This window comes from Mesocricetus auratus, unplaced genomic scaffold (assembly GCF_017639785.1).
Source record: "Mesocricetus auratus isolate SY011 unplaced genomic scaffold, BCM_Maur_2.0 Super-Scaffold_100004, whole genome shotgun sequence".
Classification (NCBI taxonomy): Eukaryota; Metazoa; Chordata; class Mammalia; order Rodentia; family Cricetidae; genus Mesocricetus; species Mesocricetus auratus.
In genome coordinates this window covers 90,862,608-90,889,904 of record NW_024429189.1, presented here as the reverse complement: position 1 = coordinate 90,889,904, position 27,297 = coordinate 90,862,608, and the positions used below count along the sequence as shown (strand labels likewise).

At 39.7% G+C, this 27,297-nt stretch overlaps 1 protein-coding gene across 2 annotated transcripts in view; it reads right to left on the bottom strand.

Moving 5' to 3' along the window:
• The window catches only part of Sema6d (semaphorin 6D), a 582,801-nt gene that overhangs the window by 358,874 nt on the left and 196,630 nt on the right, over nucleotides 1-27,297 (bottom strand). For both annotated transcript variants that reach the window (XM_040746197.1, XM_040746198.1), the window contains one exon: nucleotides 14,271-14,351. The gene's annotated coding sequence lies outside the window, so the exon portion shown is untranslated. The remainder of the gene's footprint in view (nucleotides 1-14,270; nucleotides 14,352-27,297) is intronic.

The following is a 27,297-nucleotide window of genomic DNA, read 5'->3' as shown; positions in this document are numbered from 1 at the left end:
TCAAGTTGCCTTCATTCCAAAGATGTAGGGCTCCTTCAACACATAGAAATCAATATATGCAATAGATCACATAAATGTGCATCTCAATACATGCTAAAAAAGCTATTGATAAAATACAACATCCATTTGTGACAAAATCCATGTAGAGACTAGAAGAAAAGAGACACTATATATCAATATAGTCAAGGATACATGTGATAAATCCATAGCCAACAACAGATATTATGGGGAAAATTCAAAGCATTCCAAATAAAATTATGGCAAGGTACCTATTTTCTCCATTCATTCAATACAGTGTTTTAATAGGGATACTTCAAGAGAATATGACAAGAGAGGGAAATACAAAGGAAAAAGATAGGGAGGGAGTAAATTACTTTATCTTCAGGTAATTTAGAAAGGCCTCTAGGCTGTCAGTAGAAATTTCCTCGCTGTTTCTGGGTCACACCTCTGGAGTTAGCAATAATGCTAATGATATATACTATGAATGGAAATACTTTGTGGTATGCAACAGGATTATAAGGCACTAAATTTTGTAGAATTTGGTTTCAGTAAACATCTTTAAATCAAGGAAAGCGAGAGTAGGAATACTCTCGCTTACATGGTTATCTCCAAGATCATGTATTTAGCAGACCACAGATGGAACTGAACATAGGTCCTCGTGCCATATCCTTTATCTTTTTACATGTGGGTCTTACTCCACTTCCTTGAAAAATATTTATTCATAATGTAAAGGTCCATGTTTGTCATGATCATAATTCTATGGGATATTTTAGAATGTGACAGGAAGGTATATGTGAAGCCCAAGAAATCCTAGGCCAGAGCAGGCCAAAAACCATCATCTCCTATGCTGTTGTTCTAAAATGCGCCTTATCCCATGCTGTTGTTCTACATGAGTGCAGAGATCTCCAGACCCCTTGGACTATATGCTACATACTATACATACATACACAATGTGTTTCTCAAACAAGGGTTCATTATATCAAGAAATACTCTATGGGATTTCGGTCCTAAAACACAAATATTGAACAATACTGCTCTCCACAGCTGTCTCTTTTCTCCCTACACCAGTGGTTCAGGGAACAATGTTGTCATTGAAAAATGAATCATCGCTCAACACTATCACAAATAAAGTGCAAGAAGGTATTATTACACCCTGCTGGTATTTGAAATTGTGTTTGATACCTGACTTATTAATTCTTTCTTACAATAGTTTAACGTATATAAAGTAGTCTGTGATTTCTACCATTTATATGCTATCATAAAAATGATGATTGTGTCTTTTAACAGAAAATATTCTCTTGAGATTTATGACTGAAACTGGCATGGAGGAACGATATGAGCTTTAGAGTTCTTGCCACAGAAGTGAGGGAAAACAGATTCACTGTGGTTCTTATGATATGAGAGACCATATTCATAGCTACTCCTTGCCAGCACTGGGCCCCGCTTGAGGGAAATAGTTGACACTATGTTTGTGTGTAAAAGATAAGAATTTGAGTTTTTTTTCTCCTTGGGAAGTACACATCAGGGATATGCTTTTATGACAAAGAAAATGCTAGTAAAATAAAAATCTATCTTCAAATATTTCTTTCTGTTTCTATGGCTTTAGCAACTCTTGGGAAGAAAACTGATAATCACTAATGGTTTTTATGTCTTATCCCTCCCTATTTAAATGCTATTATTTAATATACCCCATATTTATTGGTTCAGTTAATCCAAATACCTTCATGCAGGGCACTGATTATCAGCCCTGACTCCACTGTGTTTTTCTCTATGTAAGGTACCTCACAGGTTCTGATCAAATGGGAAGTGTTTGATAGTAATATCCCACAAATGGAACAAAATAATTCTTATAACTCTTGCATTCAGGGATCACAGTCCCTGGTAATGCAAAAGAATAAAAACAAAATATGAGTGTATACTTTCTGGAAATCTTAAAAAATATGTAAAGTAGGCATTCTGGAGATGGGACAAGTGGATGAGATGTAAATTTATTAGCACATACAGTGATCTAAGAAGTCTCTTGTAGGCTCCCCCCATTACTATGAAATATCCGCTAATGCCTAATAAATACTAAGTTGCATAGCAAGGCAGGATCAGAAGTAAGAGCAGGTGTTAATTGGACTAGAAGTAGAAAAGAGACAAGATTGTTCACTGAAGAAAAATAATTCTTCCCCAACCCTAAACTGTCCTCATACTCTGTGAAACCTTGCAAGAAAAAGTCCCTTCTAGTCAAATCCAGTGACCATCTGAATTTCAGAAGAACACTAAGAAGAAACATGAAACCACACTAGAGTCAAGGAGGACTGACATGCAAAAACACAACAAAGAGCTAACTGTTTCACAGGAGCCCTGTTGAGTTCATTAGCTTTCTAGCCACACTGGGATGCTAAGGACTGCATTGACACTTCCTGTTCAGGTATGTGGGTGTTTCCTCTGTCAGTAGGCTTTAGGGCTGATTTTCTCCTTAAGGTTCTCTAGCGCTGCTGTGCCTTATGGTCTGCAATTAGAAGTTCTCACACACAATCCATGAAGAATCGACAAATAAACCAGTCAAAGCATAAATCAGTGGGCCAATGGCTGGACATTTATTCTCAATGCATTTTTCAGTAAATCGTCAATGCACATACTGCAATTTGACCAAGGTATGAGAGATAAAAATCTTATTTAATTAAAAATCTATTGTATCTTGATCTGTGGATTTTAGAAGCAATGGAATTTATTTTTTTATTTTAGTAAGTTTCCTTTTCCATTTAAAGTATATGGACGATTTGATATCTCTGTTTATATTCTAAATTCTTGATTTTTACTTATTCAATGTAGATACTATTTTTTAATTTGCAGCAGAAGTGAGAGACACTGGAAAAGGGCCACTGACTGTCCTTCTACACATGGGATGTTTGGAGTGGACCTTTCTAGTCAACCATATGGCACGCAGCTAATGTACTAATTGTGTTCGTCCTGTGTGCCACTTCCTGCCTCAGGTGTTGGCCTTCAGTGCTTTCTTGTTCAAAAATTTTCAGAGTTGCAAAAATTCCCCGACACATAAAATTGTGTTTTGGGATTGTTTGGTGTATTAGAAACAGAGACTTGTGTTGTTCATTAATTAAGGACAATAGTGTTTTCATGGTCCCAAAGGTTAGTGTTGTCTTTAAGTTATTTTAACTTCACTTAGCACTCACAGCAAGGACGCTTGGTGGAAACAGCAACAGCAAACTCGGGTAGCTTTTAGATAACTTCCATCTCCTGTGCGTGTGCATGCACACACACACACACACACACACACACACACAAACACACACACGTTTGTCTTGGAAAAACAAGACTGTGAAAGAATAAAATTAAGGTTTGCTTACTGGGCCCCTTAAGTCTGAAGAAAAATCCATACTTTAATTTGTTACTGCAATGGTGAATATTTCCTACATATCAAGACAGACTATAAGATACCTAAAACATGAAGTACAATTTTTCACTTGAGGAAAAAAATTGATTCTTTTATTCTGTGAATTTGTAGTTGCTGTTTTTCTTTGGGATGTCATCGAAAGGTCTAATTGCAGTATATGTTTCTTTGATGAGGACTTGGGATTTCATTAGACAAGGTCCCAGGTGGGCTGCCAAATATGTTATTAGCTATGCTTTGACTGAGGAAGCAAGGGGGGCAGATAGAGAACAATTGTAAGCATTCACAGAGTTCTAACAAGAAAGCTATTTACTAGCAGCTCTTTTTCTGGTTAAAAATGCCTGACAGGAGGCATTTATCAATGGAGAAAGTCTGAGTTCTATGTTTTCAAGCCATAAAATGGTCACAAAATATATACCTGCCCTTGTGAGCACCTCCATTTGGCGTCTGTGAAAGAGACAGTGCTAAGAATGCTCTCTGTCCTCACAGTGTCCTGTCACTGAACTTGATTTGAAACGTTCTTTAAGTAGAAGAGGGGCCCACCAGCATCCTAGGAAGTACACAGAAGCACACTGCCCTTCACCCGGGATTAGCCCTAAGCTCTGAACACACATTGTTGTGGACTCAGTCTAGTCCAAACAGTGTACTCACACTGGCGGTGGGCCAGAATCAACCCTAAACACTGTATATACATTACCCTTGACTCAAAGTCAGCCCTAAACACTGTGTACATACGGCCCTTAACTCAGAGTCAATTAAAAACACTATACTTACATTGCTCATGATCCAGAGTCAACCCTAGGTCCTGTTTGGGCATTACCTATGATTCAGATCAACTTCAAAATCTGTACACATACTACCTTTAACTCAGAATCAACCCCCAAAACTACACACATTGCTCACAACTCAGGCATGGCAAACATACTGCCTTTCTCCAAGAATGAACCCCTAACACATTGCACATAACTTGAGTCAGTCTGCGTATATATTGACCATGACTGCACATCAGCTCCGTGTACATTACTTTTGACTCCAGTTAAACACTGTGAAAAACATGACCATGACTGAAAGTCAACCCCAAACACTGTACTGTCGTTACCCATGACTTAATAGTAAGTCTAATCACCAAACACACACACACACACACACACACACACAAGCACACACACACACAAACACACCACCTATGACAGCATTAATTCATGTCTACACACACATTACTGTGACTTAGAGTCAACAGAAGGCACATGAACTAGGTTTGCATCTCTTATTTTTACAGAAGGCCACTTCCCATCTTTTGCTTATAAGCTTTTTAGCCCAGTGGTCTTTCCCTCATACTCCTACCAAATTCCTTTGAGGACTGACCTTCCATCTCATTTGAGTTATTTTTGATGATAATGTCTCCTTTAAGATTATTATTTGTTTAAAGTTCAAGCTAATAAACGTAACTTATGCCTTTAAAAATATTCCAGAGAGAAGAACAACATTTCAGGATGTTAATTGCTCATGTTACCAGCCATCCATGAAACATATGCCAAAAAATGCTCTGAAAGGTTCCAGAATGTCTCTCGAAGCTATAAATCTTTTACAGGTACAATTATGTGAAAACAGATATACAAAAAGTGCATCCAACAGCTGGAGTCAGATGGTTTACTCAAGAAAAAGTATGAAATTAGATTTAAATGAACTTAATTAAAAGGAGGAGGGGCAGCCAATTTAATATGGACATTCATCACATCCTCATTCAAATTTCTTCTAGCTCCAGAAAAACAATACTGCCTGAGCACCGAAGTTGGATGAAGCCTCTAATGAAGTGTGAAAGGATGACCACACAGACACAGCCAAGCAGCGTGTGTTCCCTTTTCTCCCTGCTTCATTAATGACACAGAATACACAGTTGTTTTAAAAAGACAGAGCCAGCCAGGAAACTGAGCTTGGAAACTTATCTGTTTCAGTTGTCTCTACCACTTGTTATTTAATTGTGTACATTTCATTACTTAAAGATGGAGACTACTGAGTCTGATTTTTTATTTTAAACTTAAATTAGAAACAAGGTTGTTTCACATGTCAATCCCAGATCCTTCTCCCTTTCCCTCTCCTCCTCCCACACCCTCCCACCAACCCCTCCAATATCCCCTCATTTCCCCAGGGAGGGTGAGGCCCTCCATGGTGGTGTCCATAGTCTGTTATTTCATCCAGGGCAGGGCCTAGACTCTCACCCAAGAGTCCAGGCTGAGAGTGCATCTCTCATTGTGGGATGAGCACCCAAAGTCCATTTGTATGCCAGGGATAAATACTGATCTACTACCCAAGGCCTAATAGATTACCTAGGCCTTCTCACTGACCCCCATATTCAGGGGTCTTGATCAGTCCCATGCTGGATTCCCAGTCAAGAGCTAACTCTCATCAGGTCAGCTGTTTCTGGGGTTTAAACCAACCCAGTCTTAACCCCTTTGCTCATCAGTTCTGCCTCTCTGTCACTGGGTTCCTTGAGTTCAGCTCAGTGTTTAGTTGTGGGAGTCTGCCTCTGCTTCCATTAGCCATTGGATCAAGGTTCTGTTTCCCAGACTCTCTGGCTGTGGGAACCCACATCAGAGACGAGCAAAGCTTTGGAGCAGTTAGGATAAGTAGAGGCACAGGATAAGCCAGAGTACCACTTCAGGAGATAAGTGAAGAGGCAGTCTGTGTATAGTTATGAACTCTCTGTGACAAGAAATGAAATGGGTAGGGGAGAAAAAGAGGGAGGGAAATACGTTATTGTAAATGAGTTGGTGGCATGCATTTTGAACAGAGGTCAGGAGAAAATGTCATAAGTGCAGCAGTAAGTCCCACAGTTGAGTGTGTTTGTGATGGGCCAGATAGGACCATCATGACAGTGTTTGTGCTGCTACAGGAAGCTGAAGAGGTCTGTGATGAAGAGGGAAGCATTGGCCTCTGTAATGGTGCATGCAGTAGAAGGCAGCTTGCTCAGTGTGAGATGACAGAGCAGAAGGACCACTGTTGGTCTCAAGCCAAGAGAGCATGTGTGCATTCAGGACAAAACACTCCTCAGAAGGACAGTGCCTCCTCAAGGAGCAAGTGATCAAAATTCCTCATGACCTTTAAAACTTTGACCTCAGTGCTCCTGAGTGCAATACATAACTCCCTCATTCCTTGTCTTTGCCTACAGTCCCACCACTACCATCTGCCTTGGGCTGAACATCTATTACTGGCTTCTGTGTGTATGTTACCATACTAGCATAGGCCTTCTCTCTTCTCTATTTCCGACATCATGACTTCATTCACTCTTGGTTCTGATCTTTGCCTCAGCTCTAAAAGCCTTTCAAAGAATCCTTTGGAGTTCAGAGCAGTCAACACTGAATCTGTTCATCTTCACTCCCTCTGGAAACTTCCCTTTGACCTCTCTGTATTAGCTGAAACCTGAGTTTTTCGTGCAGTACTGATTCCATTGAAGCCCTCACAAGAGAGAGCATTAACTCCCCTGCACCCTCTTAACAAGGAGCCTAAATGCATGTTCCAAGTCTTTTTGGTCAGTTATGATGGAGCTCAAACATTTTGGCTTCTTCCACAACAAAGTACCAGCAACCACTCTCATAAGGTCAGGCTACACTTCCCCGTAGGTTTACTGGCATCCCTTACAGTATACTCCTCCTCATTCATTGAAAACTTTAGTTTGGCTCATGAGAATTCTCTATGATGCCATTTCTCTTCAAATCTTGGCCATTTTCATATCCATTGTACATTCCTTATGATGTCCTGGCTTCTTGGTTTCTGGACTTCTTTTTGTGTTTGTTGATCATCTTTGAGTCACTCACTTTCATAGTCACACTTGCATTTCATCATTATCAACAACTGAAGCCATGCAACATCTCACCTTTAAAAACTCCATTCTACATTCAAGATTCCTTTTATCTGATCACAAGTGCCTAAGCATTTTAAATATAGAACTCCATCATTTCTGTGTCACTACCATATAATCCTCCCAGGACAGTCTTTTATATGCACTCACATGTCATTATTGTACTTTCCAGGTAACCTTGGCCTCCATTAAGTCACACAGGTGGCCACTTTGTGCCTAGGCTGGGGAAGCCTAATGTGCCAGGTATGAGGCAGATCATCACAACAGGACCTGTACTATCATTATCCAAAGTGCCCACCGCCGTTTGCCTGCCCTGTTTCTGAAGAAAAGTCATTACCTATCTTTTTCAAGGTAAGGTTCTCTACATAGGCACAGATATTTGCCCTTTGCTTTCTTACCAAAACTCCAGATGCAGCCCTTGTGATGGTATAGCCAACTGTTGTCATTCTTGCCCAAACCATGCTTACTCTAGTAATCCTGAATAAATTGTGTCTGCTCCTCCATTTCATATGTTGACAGGCCAACCACCAAAGGGAGGGGTTTGGCCAGTGGGGTGAATCATTTCTGACACTTTTCCCTCTGGCATTGATCTAATCCAAATTTCCTCTTCTTCTCCTCCTCCTCTTCTCCTCCTTCTTTTTATATATGTTCAGTTTTCTTCCTCAAAGCCTTTGTGCTTTCTGCTCTCCTTGACTGCTACAGTCTTTGCTGGATATCAGCCTGGTCTTGGCCCTCATGGCCTTCAAGTCTTTCCTCCCTTTTTTAGGAAGTATCTGTACAGACAGGCTTTACTAGGCCAGTCTGTGGAAAAGTCAACCCTCTTCCCATGACATCTCTACCTTCTCAGCCTCCTTTTCCATCCTTTGTTCTTCCTCCCACTTACATTCACACACATATAACTGATACACTGGTAAAAAACAAGGTTGTGTTCTGTATATTTTAGTCATATTTATCTTGTCTATCATTCATCTTCTTCACTACAGGACAACCTTCAGGGAGACAGAGACTTGTATTGGTATGGACAGTTTCAGTATCCCCAGTGTATAAAGCATTACTTTGCAAAGCCTAATTGATAACCAATAAACATTTGATCATTGAAGGAGACAATGAAAACGAGATCTGTAAAAGTCTGTGGGAAGATAAAATAGTTAAACATGCCTTTCATATGGAGTAACATCATTTTACTGCAGGATCATCTTTTGGTAAAATTGGGATTCTAATGGACTTGGTTTCCCTGGTAACTTCTTGACAATGTGCAACATAGCTCACTGAGCAACACAATAACTCTAAAAATTAAAACAAGCCTGTGAACAACTCTAAAGTTACTGTTTGTCTTAGCAGAATTACACATTGGGTATATTATACCCTTTTTGACCTCTCCCAAAGTTTCACTTTTAACATGTACTTTTTATTACTTTCTTAAATATATTCTCCATTGTCCTCTCCCTCTTTCATATATACACACAAACAGGTGGAGTCTAAAAGAAAAATCCATACCATCTTACAATAGGTCCAAGCAAGTCTTTCTGGTTGGCATTCAGGTATATCACAATATGCTTAAATAATGTGTATTTCTCAGCTTGCCTTGCCCATTGCATTTCCAAACAAATATTATAACATAACGCTCATAGAAAATGTTTTCCAGTGACATGTTTTTATGAAGTACCTTTAGAGATTTAATTGGAAATTTTTCAGATGGTTGAAGAGAAATTAATAAAAAGCCTTTCTCCCACTTCCCCTTAATTCAGTAACATCCTTCAGTCAGATAGAGATTGCCGCTGGGTGTTGGAGGCTCACGCCTTTAATCCCAGCGCTCGGGAGGCAGAGGCAGGCAGATCTCTGTGAGTTCGAGGCCAGCTTGGTCTACAGAGTGAGTTCCAGGACAGCCTCCAAAACAATACAGAGAAACCCTGTCTTCAAAAAACAAACAAAAAACAGATAGAAATTGCTATTTACTAGAGGCTCTCAATCTGAAGAATTTACCATTGGTCACCTTGCTTTTATATCATTTTGTCACATGCAAAAAAGAAGAAGAAATTCACCCGTGGATTTATTACATCTGAAAAAGAATCCCAGTGATAGCCAGGGTCTTTGAAAACATGGCAGCTTCCTAGTTCTTGTTTAGCCATCTGATCAGTTGCAGAGTGGCTGTGGGTGACCAGTAGAGAAAATCTTACTGTGTTCTGGAGTCTCTTTGACATATCAATGGAAATGGCTGAAGTGTTAGAGAGCAACTGGTATTTTTACTAGCTTATCTTCATTCATGCTGCTGCTCTTAGGAACGGTACTAGAGGGTACCAGAGAGCTTCCCACCCCTCCCCAATTATCTCTCACCTCTACTTTGACTTTGATAGGAGAAAAACCAATATTGCAAAGAAAAAATGTTCATTGAGCTGCAAACACTATAAATAAAAAGTATCAGATCAGTCAAATTCCAAGAAAATTGACTCAGTAGTGTGATTGACCATGATGATGATAATTATGGCATTGATCTTTCTGGCTAATTGGGTTAATTACAGTCTCATGGAAATTTGGGTGCAGTACCTCAGGACATCATTCCCTCACACTTTATTCTTATAATTCTCACTGTTTTTTTTCTATAGATTAGAGCTGTGTGACCCAAAGGAAGTTTAAAGCAGGTGCTATGATGGGTAGAATGACTATGACCAGAATTTAAGAGATGATAAGGAATTGTTTTTTGAGAAGAAACTCATATAAATGCAGGTATGTTTGAAGAGTTATGAAAGTAAAAGGGAAGCTTTCATGTGTTTTAGGAGTGATGGCCCCATTATGGAAGATGGTGATGCACGTAGGTAAGTATATTCACAACTGAGATCCCAGGAACATGTACAAGTTTTATCCCTACAAATGGGGATGGATTACATTACTGGTTGGTATTTCCTGTGTCAGCCAGTTTCTCTGACCCATATCTGTTTTGTTAACGTTCTTTCCTAGCATACTGGATTAAAATCTGGACCACTTGTGCTTAACTTCATCCATTATTCATAAACCTTGATTGCTTCTGACATTAGTATATGAACGAGGTGGTCTAGAAGATATTCCATGCTTGTGTAATTATTGAAATTTCCTGTTTATCATTTCGGTACATTTTCTAACAATTGCAGCTATATTGCTTAAGGATATATGATCAACAATTCTTTGTAGATACAAACAGTATAGTGTGCTCAGGCAAATTGTGATTTTTGACCTGACACCAGCCCTCCCCAATTCATATTGATTATCTTCAGCATCTGTAATGAAATGGAGTCTGAGAGTAAACTCAGGTCTTGGTGGGGGTGTTGTTTGTCTTACAGAGCAAACACTTGAAGCAGGATTTATGGAAGCAGAGGGCTGTGGGTCAATAGCTTAAAAAAAAAGCCCTCAAATGTAAACAGGCAGAGTACTTTCTGGGCTGTGAAGGAGATGGAAAGGAAACTGATGGGGTGGGGAGGATGGGGAGCAAGAAAACAATTAAAGACTAGTTTTGTAAAATAGGCTACATGTGAAAGGAATTAAGAGAGAAGTGAATCTGAGAAAGGCTGAGTCTCCTCAAACTTCAACCCTGGAGACCCCTTTCTCCCCATTTCCTGACAGGGATTGCACAGTAAACATTTCTCTCCAAGTCTCCCACGTTCTTTTCTTAGTTGTCATTCTGGAACACGGAAACTGTACTCAGTGTGTTAAACACCAGGGAGAGTTCACAAATAATTCAAGGACTGATATAACAGTTAGCTCTTGTTGCTATCATAATTCAATGAAGGAAGTCCAGAGTGTTTGAGCTCAGAGCAACTGCAAGTGTTTGTTCAGTGCAAAGCCACACCCCAGCCTGAAGAAGATGCAATCTGCCACAGCCTACTCTCACCAAGTATCTCTAATGAGGACCAAAGTGTCTAGGGCTCAGTCCTGTGTGGTAACTTTAATCTCCTCAAAGTGTTACTTGTTTATTTTTCTCCAGGCAATTCTTCAAAAGAGTAAAATGAATAGTAAACATAGTGAAAGGACTGGAATTCTGCACAAGAGACCCCAAGACCAAAGGGATTTATTTACCCCTGACAGACAAAGGGCAGGAAATAAGAGACAAAGACTGGAGATAGAGGATGAGGGTAAAGGGGAAGGGAACAAGGGAGAGGGGGAAGGGATGTTTGCCCCATGGGGAAAAGGACTGCCTCTGGATAGAGAGAAGACAAATGTGGCCCATAGACAAATGGCAGTTTATAAAGGTAAAGGGGGAAACACCGTGTTAGGATGAGGTGTTTGATTTTGACTGGGCATGTTAATTAGGGCAGCCAAAGGGGACTTTTGGTTGCTAGACTTCAATACTTTGATAGGTGGACCTTGGTAGTCAGCCTCCTGAGGAGGAAGTGGCCAAATAAGGGAACAGTAACAGACCTTGGTGGTTAGCTTTAGGGATGTAATCTAATGGTTTTTAGGAAGGCAGAGGGAATGGAGGAAAAGGGCAAAGCCTGCCAGACCCAGGCCAGCTAGAGTTCAATTACACAGTTTTATAGACTAAAATCTCAATCTCAATATTTAGGGATTATTGAAAATCTAGAAGCAAAGGAGTAAAATATCTCTTCAGCTAAGACAGACAAGGTTACAGAATTTGGGTGGAGGCTGGAGGAGTCCAAGGCCAGGTTCCTCCTCCCTGCCAGTAGCATGAAGACAGTCTTTGTCAAGCAAGTAGGCCTTATCCGCAGTGGACTCATATCACAGATAGGGAACAGGAAGGTGCTGTCCTTGGTTCTCTAGAAAGGCAGAAGCTCTAGGCTACATTCAGGAAAACTTCCCGATGTCTGGTTGCAGTATATTTGGTGCATCTCTGATAGCTTCTCTTTCTTGTTAAAAACAAAACCAAGCCAAACTCAAACAAACAACAACAATAAAACAACAGAGCTCAGAGCTCAGGTGACTTCTCAAGGCAGTTATAAATCATTTTTACAGATGTTTAGTATTTCATTGAGGCTAGCAATATTCTCACTCATGCTCTTTGGCTCCTGCTCACCCTCCTTCATTCTACTGACTGCCCTTTCTTGTCCCTTCAGATCCTAGAAGCTGTTCAGCTTAACTTCTGCCTCTTCTGGTATCTGAGATATTGCTTGCTTGTATATATGTGTGTTTTATTAAAACCTTATTATAAAGAACATATGAACAAAAGACAGTGTGCACTGAAATCAACCAGATCCAAAGTCCATCTATGTCAAGTGAATGTATGTTCAGTTAGAAGCTGGGAAAATTTACCATAGACTTTACATTTACCATTGAGGTATTTTTGTGGTAGATACGTTCATGAATATATTAAATAGTACCTGTAGTTTAATGATTCTCCAATTAGGTGTTTACTTAGATTCTATATCTAGATAAGGAAACCCTGATACATGAATGGAAAAAAAAACAAGAGTTTGGTGGTACCTCCTAGGAAACTCTGCTAAGTCATTACATGAAATATGAAAAGCAATTTTTTTTAATTTTCAAGAGCACCATGACATTCAGATATAAGACAATGTAATGGAAGCAGGCATGATAGCATAGGGGGTAAAGACACTTGCCATGAAACCTGATCCCCCTGAATTCTATCACTGGAACCTATATGATGGATGGGAAAATCTAGCTCCAATAAGTTGTTCACTACCCTATCTCATAAAGGCCCATACACATAAACACACAGAGACAAAAATGAACAAATAAATGTAAACAATAGATAAGGTTTGGGACACTGTAGTGCCAGTTCTGGTATCAGTTTAAATAATGCATCTCCTAGCTTCCAGTACAATCAGCGTCATTCTTTCACTGTTCACAAGCAGTTCTTAAGAAGATAAGCACTAAAGCCAAAGTTCATGAAGTAATATAAGTGAACATGCAATCTGAGAGAAACATATTTAAAAGCTACACATGAATCAAATTCACTGATACAAAGCTGTGTCTGCTATAGAAGAATGCCCAATGAGATGGCATAAAGTCACTGTGTGGCCAACATACCATGGACATGCTACTAGGCTGCATGGACCCAGAGGAATACATGAAGTACTGTAAGGCGGTATTTCTCAGAGAACCAGATGTGCTGAGGATAGCATCACACTGTGGAGATCAGTCTCAGCTTGAAGTCGATAAGAAATGGGTATTATTTCTGAATTTAACCTACTAACTTCAACAACTCTAATTCCCACGAGTTCACTAATGTCTAGGAGGATGTGATGGTACTTGAAGTGGGTTGAGTACTCCCTGGTGCGATGCCTACTTTATATTAGAATGTATACAGATACTGTGATTCTTGCTATGAAAGATGTAAACATTTACTTGCTGATGCTTTCAGCATTTATTCCTTGGCATCAGATCTAAGAGTGCATATGTGTATGTGTGTGCACATACATGTAAACATACACACATAGGGGTGAAAGGCTTCTATTTTTAAAACCATTTTTCAATAACATGATTGGAACTCATCTGCTGGTATCTTCAACATTATAACTTTGTTTTGAAATCATGGTACACAGATGTACCTCTTTTGGCAGAAAGTGTCCAGTGTGGAGGCCATGTCACCAGCGCCAGACCTTCTTTTTATTATGTAATCACTTAATTAACCACAGATTTTATTCTCTCACCACCCAATCTCAAGGCTCATGCTAAGGCTGTGACTGCCCCCTACAGAACAGCCACTTCCTTTCTTCCTCCACTGACACAGACTTTGTGTTCTGACAATAAACATCTCACTTCAGTAGAAACCACTCACCATCCTCAGATGGGAAAACCGTGTCCTTTTCTTGGTCCAATTGTACATCATAAGGAAATATAGGTACTGCTTAGTTTCTCTATTTTATCCTGTCCGAAAATGCTATGTTCGAGATTTAAGGATTAATTATGGATTTCTGTTATGTTTTCTTTGGTTTTGCTGAGATAATTAGCAGGAAAGGTGATGACAGAAACACATTTACCTAAACAATTTCATTTTGCATGTATATAAAAAGCCAAAACTTGGTAACATTTTCTGCCTTTTGTAGTTATATCTTTCAATCTTACCACAGCAAGCAAATGTGAAAAGCCTTAAATTGCTCTCTTCAGAGTTCCCATGTCAACTGGCATCTGCTCAGGTTGGAGATCCTGCCAAAAGTCAAAGGAAAACATTTATGAGACAGAGCCTGATGGCTGATTATTTAATCCTCTGTGTCCAGCACTGCCAGCAAGTATGGGCTATGAATGCCTGCTGCGGCTTTAATAATAAGCCTTCTAACACACAGCTGAATACAGTGTACCAATGGATACTTCCCCCTGCTCTAATAAGAGACCGATTATCGATCTTCACCTAGATGTTCCCATTGAGACCAGGCACTCATGAATACAAACGGAAAAGAAAAATGGCACACGGCATAATTAGCTTTAATAAATAGAGGCATAATTTCTATGGAGAAAATGTTGGCTAATTTAATTTTAATGAGGACAAACAGGCTTTTGCTTAATAGTGCGTAAGAGGTATAAGGTCCCAAATACATTCAACAGCCAAACTAAACAGCAGCCTCCAAGTTCTATCTCTTCCCTTGGGATGAAACTTCAGAGGCTGAGGTGAACTGCCTTTGTTTGACCACACTAGTAGGATAGACAAAATATATACCCACAATAGGACACATAAAAATCAAAGGAAGATGAATATATGAGCAAATCTGAAAGCTGAAAGTGCAAAACTTGAAATAGGATGGTGAGAAGTAATTTAATTAATGTTTAATCATTCTTGAAAAATACTTAAAAGACCAGAGATGCCTTAGATTAAAAAAAAGAAAAGGATGTCTCTAAGTTTGGAGAAATGGCTCACTGGATAAGGTGCCTTCCACAGAAGCATGAGGACATGTGTTTGATGCCCAGTTCCCACAGAAAATGTAGGCAGGATACATGTCTATATCATGGTGCTGGAGAAAGGGACAGAGACAGACTTACCAATCCTAGACAATCTGTGAGGACTAGGACTATCTCCAGCAAGAAGACCTTGTTGCAGAAATAATATGGAGAGCAATAGAGAAAGACATTCCACATAGACCTATGCACCTCCCCCCACACCATTCATTGAGAGACTCTGGGATCTCTGTTTCACTCTGAAGTTCCAAGTCATTACCTGATTGGAAGGTACACAGGACTGGATTCCTATGCATTAGAGTTATCTAGTTGTTTGTTCTGAGGTGACAGATACCTGTTCCCTTATTTGACACAGATGATATATGTACATACATACATACATGCATGATGCATGCATGCATACATACATACATACATACAAATTCCAAGATACTTTAAAGTTAGAACATGTCACGTGTAGCCCACCTGATACAGACTGTTTTGGAAGCATATGACTGCATGTTAGCTTTCTGATGGGAAGAGAAGACAGTTTTATATCTAACATCTGCTGATTTTTTTGTGAACAATATATTTGATATTTTATTTTTTATACAAAAGATTGGGCCATTATTAAGTATGGTAGTTTTCATTGGTGAGCTTGGCAGAGTTTGTAAAAAAATGTAGGTTTTTTTGAAGCTTTCCTTCCTAAAGATTCTTAATAAGAATCAAGGATCTGGGGTGGTTCCAAGATAAGGGCATCATATTGCACCTCACCCAAAGAGCTAGCTCAAGACTCAATAGTAGAGGCCATGTTGAGATCTATTTAGTAAGAAGGCCCCTTTCTGTGTTAGCTGGTGCCTTGTTGTGTTTGTTAGAGGGGCAACAGTTGTGGGTTGTATTTAAAAGGCAACTGGCTTTGAAGAATCAGAAACCATCATCAACAAATAGGTAAGATTTGTGTGGATGATGGGGATCACCTCATACTTGTTTCCATTGTATTTTGAATAAATGATATTATTAAAGTCAGAAAGCCAGACACATATAGTCTACCACATAAACATGCTGACATTACTTGGCCCAAATCATTGGGTAACGATGATTTGCATAAGGGGGTTGAATCTTCTCTTTAGAGAGTTTGTGTAGGCCATGTGTTTATTTGTATGACACATTTGCCTTCCATCTTATCACCCACACTAAAAGACTCAACTTCTCATCAGACTTTTAAGTGGACTCTTCTTCTTTGGCTGATGACCTCAAGGAACTGGCTGCAATCTTGTTTCTGCTTGTAACTAATTTTGCAGCCTTAGATAAATGATATCACTTTACATCTGTACCCCATTTTCTCCTTTATAAAATAGGAACACTAATCTAAGAAATTTCGAGTATTTTTCCGCTCCAGCATCCTAGGAAATTCTGCGAAAATGGGGCTGTGGAACTGGACAGTATCTGTACCTTGACATGTGCTTTTGGCTAAGGTTATGGGGAAGGAAACGAAGTCCAGAAAGCTATGACACTATAGTTATTTCAAGATCAATAGTCGAACCCAGAATTTCAACTCATTTGTCAATGCATGCTTCATTCTAACTCACAGTAAGTTTTCCCAGCTCTATTCCCAGCGCACACTTGCTCACTGACCAAGGAGTGTTCCTGGCAGGATTTTTCCTTCCTTGGCTGAGAGAGGACTACAATGTGTCCTTTGGGGTTCTTGCCCAGATTTTCTCAGGAAGAGAACATATGCCCAGGTCCCAGGAGGATTGCGCTCCCACACTCACAGCTGTACAACACATGAGGAAAAGCTATATGCAAGCTTAAAATATACTCTTTGTTTATGAAAATGCTCTGGGGTACCTTCGGATGTGTTTCAGGGACATTTCTATTATCAAAATATTGCTAGGATATCTTCTGGATCCTTCCCTGGACTCAGACATTAATATTTTAAATTCATCACATATCCTCATTTAGTTGTCTAAAGTTCAACACTTGGCAAGTACAACAGACACACCCTTGCTTTCCTGTAGAGTGCTGTCTTATGGGAATCTGGGAGTATATGCTGGGAGGAAATGAGGGGCACAGACCCCTCAAGGGACAGGCCCATGATCCCTGATACAGATAGGTAGTTGTTCCTCAGTGTCTACTGTAGATTGATCCCAGCAGTACCTACAGATCCATAACTCTGTGGATCACAGCTCCCTTAGATGTGAGCATAACCTACATGTTTATAACCTCCCATATATTATATGTTACTTATAGTAAATAAAACTATGTGAGTGTTGTATAAACATTCATTCAAATATAGTGTTTAGGGAGCAAAACAATAGTTTACTTGTTTTGTAGAGAAGCATTTTTTTCACATATTTGCAATTGGTTGAGCTTAGGACCCATGTATATGGAGAGGCAATGGTACATAGTGAACAGTTAGCAGAGAGATGACAACCAATACATACCTCTACTCACAAAGAATTACCTTCTTATGCACTTGCGAATTTGAGATCTCTTTCAGCAAACGCCAAGCATATAATACGCAATTATTATCTACTTTGCCCATATTGTATATAAGGTCCAGAATTTCTTCCCCCTGGTTAACACTGCCCTTTCTTCTGTCTTCCAGACCCAATAACCACCATCCTGCCTTCTGTGGCTGTTTGAAATATTTAGATTGCTTATATAAGTGCAATCATGCAGTATTTTACCATTTTGAACTCATTTCACTTGATATGTATTAAAGTTCCTCCATGTGGTTACAAATAGAAAGATTTTCCTAGTTTCAGGGCTAAATGATATTTACATGTAATATGTGAAAATAACATATACACACACCAATCATATTCATCATCAGGACAGTTCAGATCCCACAGCGATCTTGCTGCCTGATTTTGTTGCCATCCTTGTTCACATATAGGCTGTTTTCTTTCCTCAGTTTCTCTAACAGTTGATGAGGGCCATTTGCCTACAGATGTGAAATGTTGTGTGCAGCATGTTGGTAACATGTGCAGTTACTCCAACCTTTCTCTAATTCTCCCCATGAAGTCATGGGACAGGAAATTGAGGACTGTAAAGAGAAGAGAGGAAGGAATGAATGTCAAACTACTTTCTGTTCAAAGAGCAGCTTTCAGGGCTCCTTGCACAGGCTGTGAGTGAGCCGCACTTCTGAGTCCATTGCTACAGGGCATGCGTCTCTGCATACATATGCATAATGTCCTCTTCACACTTTGGAGCTAGCAGATGCTGCTTCTGCTTGGAAGGCGTTTGGTAATCCACTTGAAACTGTGAGAACTCATAACTCATTTATGCAAGTGGCAGGCCCCTCTAGATGATATCTTTTGCTCTAAAGAATGATTGAGAGAACCATGGAATGGGGCCAAAAGACGACAATAAAATGCTAGCAGGATAGCAGTTTGCAGGAGGCCTCCAGTCAGTTAAGGGGATTACTCTAGTCAAAAGAAGAGCAAGCTCAGGCATCATAAAAAGCAAAAACCAAGGAGGCAAGAACTGTCTGGCATCAAGGAATATTCATGTTACTGTAAAGAAGACCCTAGGCATTGACTCACTTTACAGGTAGGTAAGTATACAGCCCAACTCTGGACTCTCCATGCTAGTGAGTACTGAGTCAAAATATAGCTACTACTCTTCACACTTGATCTCTGAAACTACTTCAACCTTAAAGGTAGTAGAATAGGAGGTGTGTATGTGGTCTGTGGATGTATATGTATACAGGTGACTGAAGATATGGTCCTGACTCTTCCAAGGCAGTGTTCTGTAACATGCTCTGACTATGTTCCCTTGACCATGATCCTCCAAATAAAGTCCTTTACAACTTCTTCTCAAAATTTTAGTTGGTAACACCAAGCTCATGGCACCTCTCCCTCCTCCCCCAAGGTACCTTCCTCCTCCTAACAATGTGAGATGCAATGCTTGCCTCTTAGAAAGCTGTCCAGTTTTTCACAACCATTCTGTCCCTTTTGGCCCTGGTCAGAGGGGCTCCTATACTTCTAGAGCATTTTTTTCATCATGTTTTGTTTTTTTCTTTTGCTAGAACATCCCTTGTCCCCACAGATTTTCCACATACGCTTGCCCAAACAGCTGCGGCTTCTTCAGTGCTGCTAAGACCTTCTCGCGATGCCTTGTATGTGTCTCATCATGACCACTTAACACACTTTCTTGGAACTTTGTTTCACTTTTCAACTCCCACAAAATACAAATTTCTAGAGAGTAAGAGCAATGTCTATAAAATACCTTTTCATCCAGATCATGGAGTGTGGTGCCTGTCTTATACTAGCTTCATAAATACATGGCATTGAAAGCGAGAGCACATGATTCACTCATTTCCTTTTCATAGCATTTTAGAAAGTAGCTGAGGGACTTCATCATTCCTTTAAGATATTGGGGAAGCCTCACTAGAAGGTAGCCGATCAGAGTACTGGTTTGCCATCTTTATCCAAATCATCATCTTCAGCAATTTCATTTTTATTATTTTAATGATATGCCTCTGGATTGATTGAGTTTCCCTAGGCCACCGTGTTCAATAAAGGGTCTCTGATTTCTGATTAGACTGTCCTGGACTGAAATTTGGAGTAGTCACATGTCATAACCAAAGTTGGAAAAAGCTCGGGATCTAGCTGATATTTTGGTCCTTCCTGGGGAAGAGGAACATGCATGCACACCCAACAAACTTGTTTCGAACAACAAGCTGACTGTGACTGTCTAGATCATTAAAGGTTCTCGGGAAGTACAATGCTAAAATTTGCACTCCACCTTCAATCCCTCCCCCATTCTAGGTCTTCAGAATAGGGATCACTCACACTGGATAGTGTTTCCTACTAGCATCGTCTGGGGGAGATTGTCCATGTTCTCCTGAAGAAGTGCTTCTTTCGTGAACTGTCACTGTTATTGGTGGAAGTGTATTTCCTTTCTCAAGAGTTATGGGGCACAAAGGGTGCTATGGGGTTTGAAGGAGGATAGACTCCATAGTCTTATACACTTGAATGTTGGGTTTCTAGTTGGTTGAACTATTTAGGAAGGATTAGAAGGCATGACCTTGTTGGAGGAGTTGTGATCCTGGTGGTGGTCTCAAAAGCCTACCCCAGGCTCAGGCTCACTCTCTTTCTTCCTCCATGGTAAACATAAGACATGAGCTCTCAGCTCTAGCTCCAGCACCATGCCTTCCTGCCTGCTGTCATATCTTCCACAATGATTACCACAGCATAACCATCTGAAACTTTAAGCAAGCCCCAAGTTCAGTGCTTTCTTACCTAAGCTGCCCCTGATGGGATCATGGTGTCTCTTCTCAGCAGTGGAACAGTAACTAGACAGAAGCTGGGAGTCACTTCTTGGAAATGGTAAAAATGTTGCTTTTGTTTTTCATGGCCACAATTCTAATTAAGGCCTTAAATTTCTAAGCCAGAATTTGCTACAGCACCCTTCCTAGGTGGCCTTCCTATTTAGTGGATTTCTTCTCAGACCTTGTGCTTTCCTCTGGGCTTTTTAACTGTGGGAGTGTATGTGTGTAGTGGTCTTCTTTCCCCTTTTCCACCATCTCCAACCCATGTAAGATGAATTTGCATATGTTTTCCAAGACATACTCAACTCTTCCTTGAGCCATCAGTGGGCCATACTTACCTCTATAATTAAATTCATCACACTTTGTCACAAGTTGTTAGTTTATGCATCTTACTGGTGCATACTTTTGAATTATATAAAGATAATATTTCCTACTAATTTGTATTTCTCCCCACAAGGTAGATATTGACCAATTTTTAATGATGTGAATTAGATTGAACAGACATGAGCTCTCATTAACATTCCATGTTATTTCCTTGCTTTTGCCAATCCAGGATGTGTGTAGGCTGGGGATGTGTAGTGATTGTGCTTTTTACACTTTTCCTCAGGGATCCTTTATATATAGATGCTGTAGAACAACAGGTTTGCACAGTTATAGGTGAAGTTAGTACAGAAGCTAGGGAGGCTGAAAGAGCTCACCACCCAACACTGAGATTGTGGAAACAAAACTTTTGTTAAAACATCTTGTTTCTTTCCATTCATGAAATCTAAACATCCTTAAATGAGTTGCAAGAAGGTGATGTCTGCTTCACTGAAAGTACCTTGTCTACCAGCACCGATGAGCCCATGGTGGATATCTGTACTTCTTGTAATGGCCTACTAATCATATGACTTTGTTCTTGTGCAACTGCCTCCTCACTGGGGGGCATGGATGCAGGTTGCATTACTCTTACACATCCATTCTTGTGAAGGAAGAGTAGGCTGTTGCAGGCATTGTTGGCTTATACCTTGATTTGTGTGTTTGTTCACTTATTGAACATTTATTGTCCCTGTGCTTTATGTTAAGTGATACAGTTAGATGTACAAGGGAAATAAAACCTTTGAGGCTTAAGGAAATCACATGGAATAGGGAGTAGATGGAATATGAGCAAAACATAGGCTAGCAAGACAAACTGAAAATTTACATACATCTCTATCATCTATAATTCTATATCTGTAGAATTCTGGGGGCGAATACCAATGAGGGGTGTCCAATAGTATTTTCCACTTGCTAGCTTGATGGAGAAGCTGAAAGTGCCTCAACACAGACATCTCACTAAGTTTGCTAACATAAGACTGTTATCCCTATCATAAACAATCTCTAGAGTGGTTATATGGGTGGGGCTCAAGAACATGGATCTCCTTTCCGAAGGACCACTGTCCTAATGGGAATGCATTGTGATCTCCTGGTCATATCCATCATGACCCACTCTCTGATATGGATCTTCTTAAGAGATGGTATGTAACCGGAAAGAAAATTGGCGAAGCACATTCTAGAGGAACCCCAGAAAGAACACTACCACTCTGCCCTGTACAATTAACTGTCAGCCCCATGTGGCTGTTTAGATCCAAATTACTGAAGGCTAAGTACAGTGGACATCCCATTGCTGATAGCATTAGTCCATTCATAACCATTAATCTATGGGGCTCTAGCTACTGTGTGTTGCTGTGATCAGATCCCGAGGATGCTGCTGAAGAGAATGATCAGAATTTGTATTCATCAATTTGCTTATTGTTACTAATTTATGAGTTGTTACATTCTGTAACCAGAGAGACAAGGACAAGAAATCAAAGTTATCTATGTTAGTGGGAAATACAGCCATTTAGAATTAGAAAAAAAGAACCACTCAGCTGCAGATTTTCAGTACACAGATACAGATCATCTAAATGCCTAAAAGGTAAGATATAAACAGAAATAAGAGATCACTTGATCTTTCATTCATTCATTCATTCTTTCTTTCATTCTTTCTTTGTTCCTTTCTTTCTTTCTGGCAAAGATTTATTTATTTAATTTATGTGAATGGTTGTTTACCTGCATGTATGTATATGTATTATGTACATGTTGTACACATGGAGTCCAGATTACAGTGATTCCCTAGAACAGGAGTTACAAACAATTGTGAATCACTATGTGGGTGCTGGGAACTGAACCCAGGTATTTGTCAAGAACAGCAGGTACTCTTAACCACTGAACCATCCCTCCATCCCCAGAATAGTAGCAACTGTATTGATTCTCAATGTAGAAAGAAAGAGCATTGGACATTAGGAGAATGATGTATAAAATGTCACAGGGCACAGAAGATCTCAGTGGACACAGGGAGCCACAAGGAATTTAGTATTACTGGCATAAAATATAAAATTTTGGAATTCGAATATGATGATTAACTTTTATTGTAAACTTGATGTGATTTAGAATTACCATGGAAACAAATGTCAGTGCATGTCTATGAGGAGTCATCTATATTAAAATAATTGATGTGGAAAAAACCACCCTAAACTCAGGAGACACCATCCATGTGGCCTGGGGTCCTGGGAAGACTAGAATGGAGAATACAGTACCAGCCATCACTTGTCTCTCACAGGCTCCTAACTGTGGAGTCATTGTGACTAGCAGCCTCCTGTTTTTCTTGCAATACCCTCCCATTCATTTGGAAAGCATCCTCCAAAATGGTAAGCTACAGTGAACAACCTCCTTCCTTAAGTTGCTTTTGTCAGTTGTTGGGATGCAGCAAGGAGAAAAGTAACTAATGCATAGTGTGAAGACAGGTTACAGGGTATATGACACAGTGTGCTAAGGGGATTCAAATGAGAAGATGGAGTGACAAATGCAGCTTGGGAGCCATAAAACAGAAATTGAGTTTCCCTGATGGCTTTTATTATCTTTCCCAAATCTTTAAGTCACCAATATGTAACTATTAACAATACTGCCAACCCTTTGTGATTTTTGTCTGAATTAAAGAATCCACATTACTTGATGCAATGAGTGTCAAACACTCAAAATGAGATTTACAATATTTTATTCTACAAAAATGTAGGGTGGCAATAGACTTTGATATCAAAATGAAATCACCAATTTTTATTGAGATACAAGACCCAAGATAATTAACAATGCCTACTACAGTAATGAGGATTGCTAATACTGACAACTTAGTATATATTAGACACAATTCCAAGAGCTTTAAGTAAGCCCATTCATTTAATAATCTGTTCACCAAACCTGTGTAGTAGGCTGCCAATGGTATCACCCTTCTACAAATGAGAAATATCTAAGTTAAATAATCTAACACACAAGTCATATGTGACAGAAGTAGGGTTTGAACCCAAGTGCCTGGCTCCTGAATTTGTGTATGCCCTTAACTCCAAATATTCTCTGTCTGTTGGTAACTCCTTGACATAAGCCTACCTTGTCTTTTCCAATACAGTATGGCTTCAGGATAATTTTAAGCACAGTTCTTCAAATAAACACCATTGTCATGTATCTATGCAAGAACTAGTTTGCAGAAGGTTGTCTAAAGAGAAATGATCACAATGATGATAAACTGTATATCAGTAGGCAGTCAGACTCAAAAATCTTGAATCCTGAAGACATGCATATGGTTCCAGAAAATTACTAACAAGGGCAAGCCCAGGTTAGCTTCTTGCTTTGTGCTGTCTTCATCAAAGCTGCTTTTCCATGGAAACACCCCAGTGCCTTTCTTTAGGGTGGCATAAAATGTTAGGCAAGGATCAGAAAGTCTTCACCATGGACTCCACACAGATATTCATAGAGAAGAGCTGTTGCTATTGTCTAAAACAGTGATTCTCAAACTTTAAGTCAGACCCCTCTGAATGACCTTTCCGCAGGGGTCACCTAAGAGTATTGGAAAACAGATATTTACATTACTATTCATAACAGTAGCAAAATTACAGCAAGGAAAAAATTATGATTGGGGTTCACCATAACATGAGGAACTGCATTAAAGGGTTGATTGCAACATTAGGAAAGTTGAGAACCACTGGTCTGGATAGAACAAGGTCTCTCAAGTCTTAGAATCATCCAGAAGACTCACTGGAACTCTCTTAGGTTCCTCTTAGGAGGAAGAGGGCATTACAGTGATGTTTCAAAATCAACAAAACTAAACTGAGGATCACAATAAACTCCCATTCCCTAATCTAAAACCACTGATTCATTTCCCTCACACACCATCTACTGTCCCTGTGTTTATATGGCACTTTCAGCATGTGACTTACAGGCAGTCACCTCTCCCAGGCTCTTCTAAACACCTCTGATCCTTTCAGTTTGTGTTTTACTGTTGTTTGGCTTCACATTCTTCCTTTTGGCGAGTAAATTAATTCAATTATTCTGAAAATTTGTTTCAGTCCTTGAGAGCCCAGCCTCTCCTCAAAGGTCCTGCATTCCCAGAGTATGACGTTAGCCTCTGTCAGGACTGGTGACAGGAGCCTGTTTTTGTTTTTGTGTTTTTGCCTTTGTTTTAACTAACTAACTAACTAATTAATTTTCTGCTAACAGTGGGATGGAATAGTTGCATGAGGGCACATGCTCAGCCACCAAGGGCAAGCATTTCTTACTAGTCTTACATATTTGACAGGCTCTAAAACAGATCAGGACATCATCAGCCATTGAACAAGGAGGTCTAGGAGTCTGAATTAAGAAAGGCAAGGGTTTAGGATTTAGGTGGCTTCTGTAGAGTTCCCAGGCCTATAATTTTAGCAGAGTGACAGCTGCTGTGGTGCCTGATTAAATGCAGATCATTAGAGTGGAGATGCCCTGGGACTCTCCTTAACCTAGGAAGTTCACTGAGGGGCTGAGGAACAGAATGGCCTCTGTGACATTCAGCAAATCACTTAATCTCCTTATTTTCCTTTTTCTTTTTTATTTCTTTTTTTTTTGTTTGATTTTCTATACAGGGTTTCCCTGTGTAGTTTTGAAACCTGTCCTGGAACTTGCTCTTGTAGACGAGGCTGGTCTTGAACTCACAGAGATCCACCTGCCTGCTTCTGCCTCCCAAGTGCTGGGATTAAAGGCATGAGCCACCACTTACCGGCCCCTGTTTTTATTTTCACTAAGAAAATGTAGATAATTGATGAAAATAATAGAGACTACAAAGTACCTTCAAGTGATAAAATATATTGCAGTTTGTATTTTTAAAATGTGGCTGAGTTTACAATTTATAAATGATGAATTTCTGACAGGAAGTGGCTCATAGTGCTCTGGTGGGGACTTTGGATCACAGAGAGCACAATAGCACTACACAGCTTGTTTCTGCTGTGATGCTCAGCTGGGCAGCCTGGTTGCAGAGCCAGGGACTGTGCCACCCCACCACAGTGTACCTTTCCTGAAGCCACAGCAGCCACATGCCATGGCATCAGGTTGGTCATTTAGAGGTTGTTGACAGTTACTTAGGACAACCCCTCAATATCAGAACCAAAGGAGGCATCACAGTATCTTCTAGTGCCCCTCCTGGCTTTCCCCTTGGAATCCTTATACGTGACTTTCATTATATCTATGCTCTTAATATCTGATTTTTTTCCTACTAACCCACACATCTCAATTCCATCACAATTCTTAGAATCTTAGAAGTTCAGGGAAGAGCAAATGGGATGTTTTGTTTTGTTTGTGAGTATGTCAAGGATATTAGGAGAAAAGAACAAATAAATAAAACCAAAAAGCCTTTATTCATGTTATTGGCTGAGACACAGACGCTAGGCCCCTAGGTCCTATGATGAAGATTCATAGAGGACGAACAGAGATCTGAGTTGGCAGCATCAAGAGTGGCCTTATGACTTCAGATGGTCTGAAAGGGCATCTCACTCAACAGCAGCCAGTAAAGCCGGAGCCAGAGCTGGATCAAATAAAGAGAAAGAACATCTCTGGGCAGAATTAAAAAGGCTATTTTGGGATATGTCAAAAGGAGGAAAGCTAGATTGGAAATGACTGCAAAGGTGATTTAATGGTTCACAAAGAACCCGTTCTAAGTTCTGAGTAAGAAGGGAAAATTTCTTAATCATTCTTTAATTGTACTTCATAATTAGTGGAGTCACAAATGTCACAGCTGGGATTAAAAGATCTTTCAAAAGGCAGGATCTTTAATGGAGTTCTCCTTGGAGAAGCATTTGTGGGATTCATGTTGCGCTGACATTCTTTTAATTTATAAAAGGATGTAAGGACCTAGATTCCATGACCATATGTACTCGTAGAGCACATTTTGAAAGATACCATTCATTTTCTTCTTTCTTTTTTTTTTAGCATCTATTTTTGCATTTTTCTCCTCCTAAAGGAAGTGAAAAAACAGCAAGGGAAACATTTTCAGGGGAACAAAATATCAACAAACAGACACCAGGAATTGCTTATGAAGCTGCTAGAGATAATGAATGCATGGTCTCCCAGTAATGGGGCACACATTTCAATGACAAATGGCAGAGCATGAGGACAGATGGAAGTTTCTGTAGTAAGTTATTCCACTAAATATTCTTAACCAGTATTGCAGAAGGCCTAGAAAGCAGGCAAATTACTAATAATAAAATCACCTCTAAGGGTTGCACATGCCGAGTTCCAGTGCACAAACAGTACAGGGAAAGCAGAGAAACAAACCTTTTCCTAACTGGAAGGAGCTTTGGTAAAGTTCAAAAGAAAGCATCAGTTTGGAATAACTTGCACTCATGTTTTTATCCTTTCTTAATATTGCCTTGGCTTTTTAAAAGTGTCAGACTCTTTGTTTATTCATAGGATTGCCAAACCAATGGGTGGAAGAGGGAACTTCCAGTCTACATGGTAAAGTCTTTTTCCATACATATGCTCTTTCCTCCTGTTTTATATCCTATACAGTTTCATTTGGTTGAGAGCATTGAGTTAACAAATAATGAATGTAGAATAATGTCTCATTATTGTCTCCAGTCCAATCTGTGA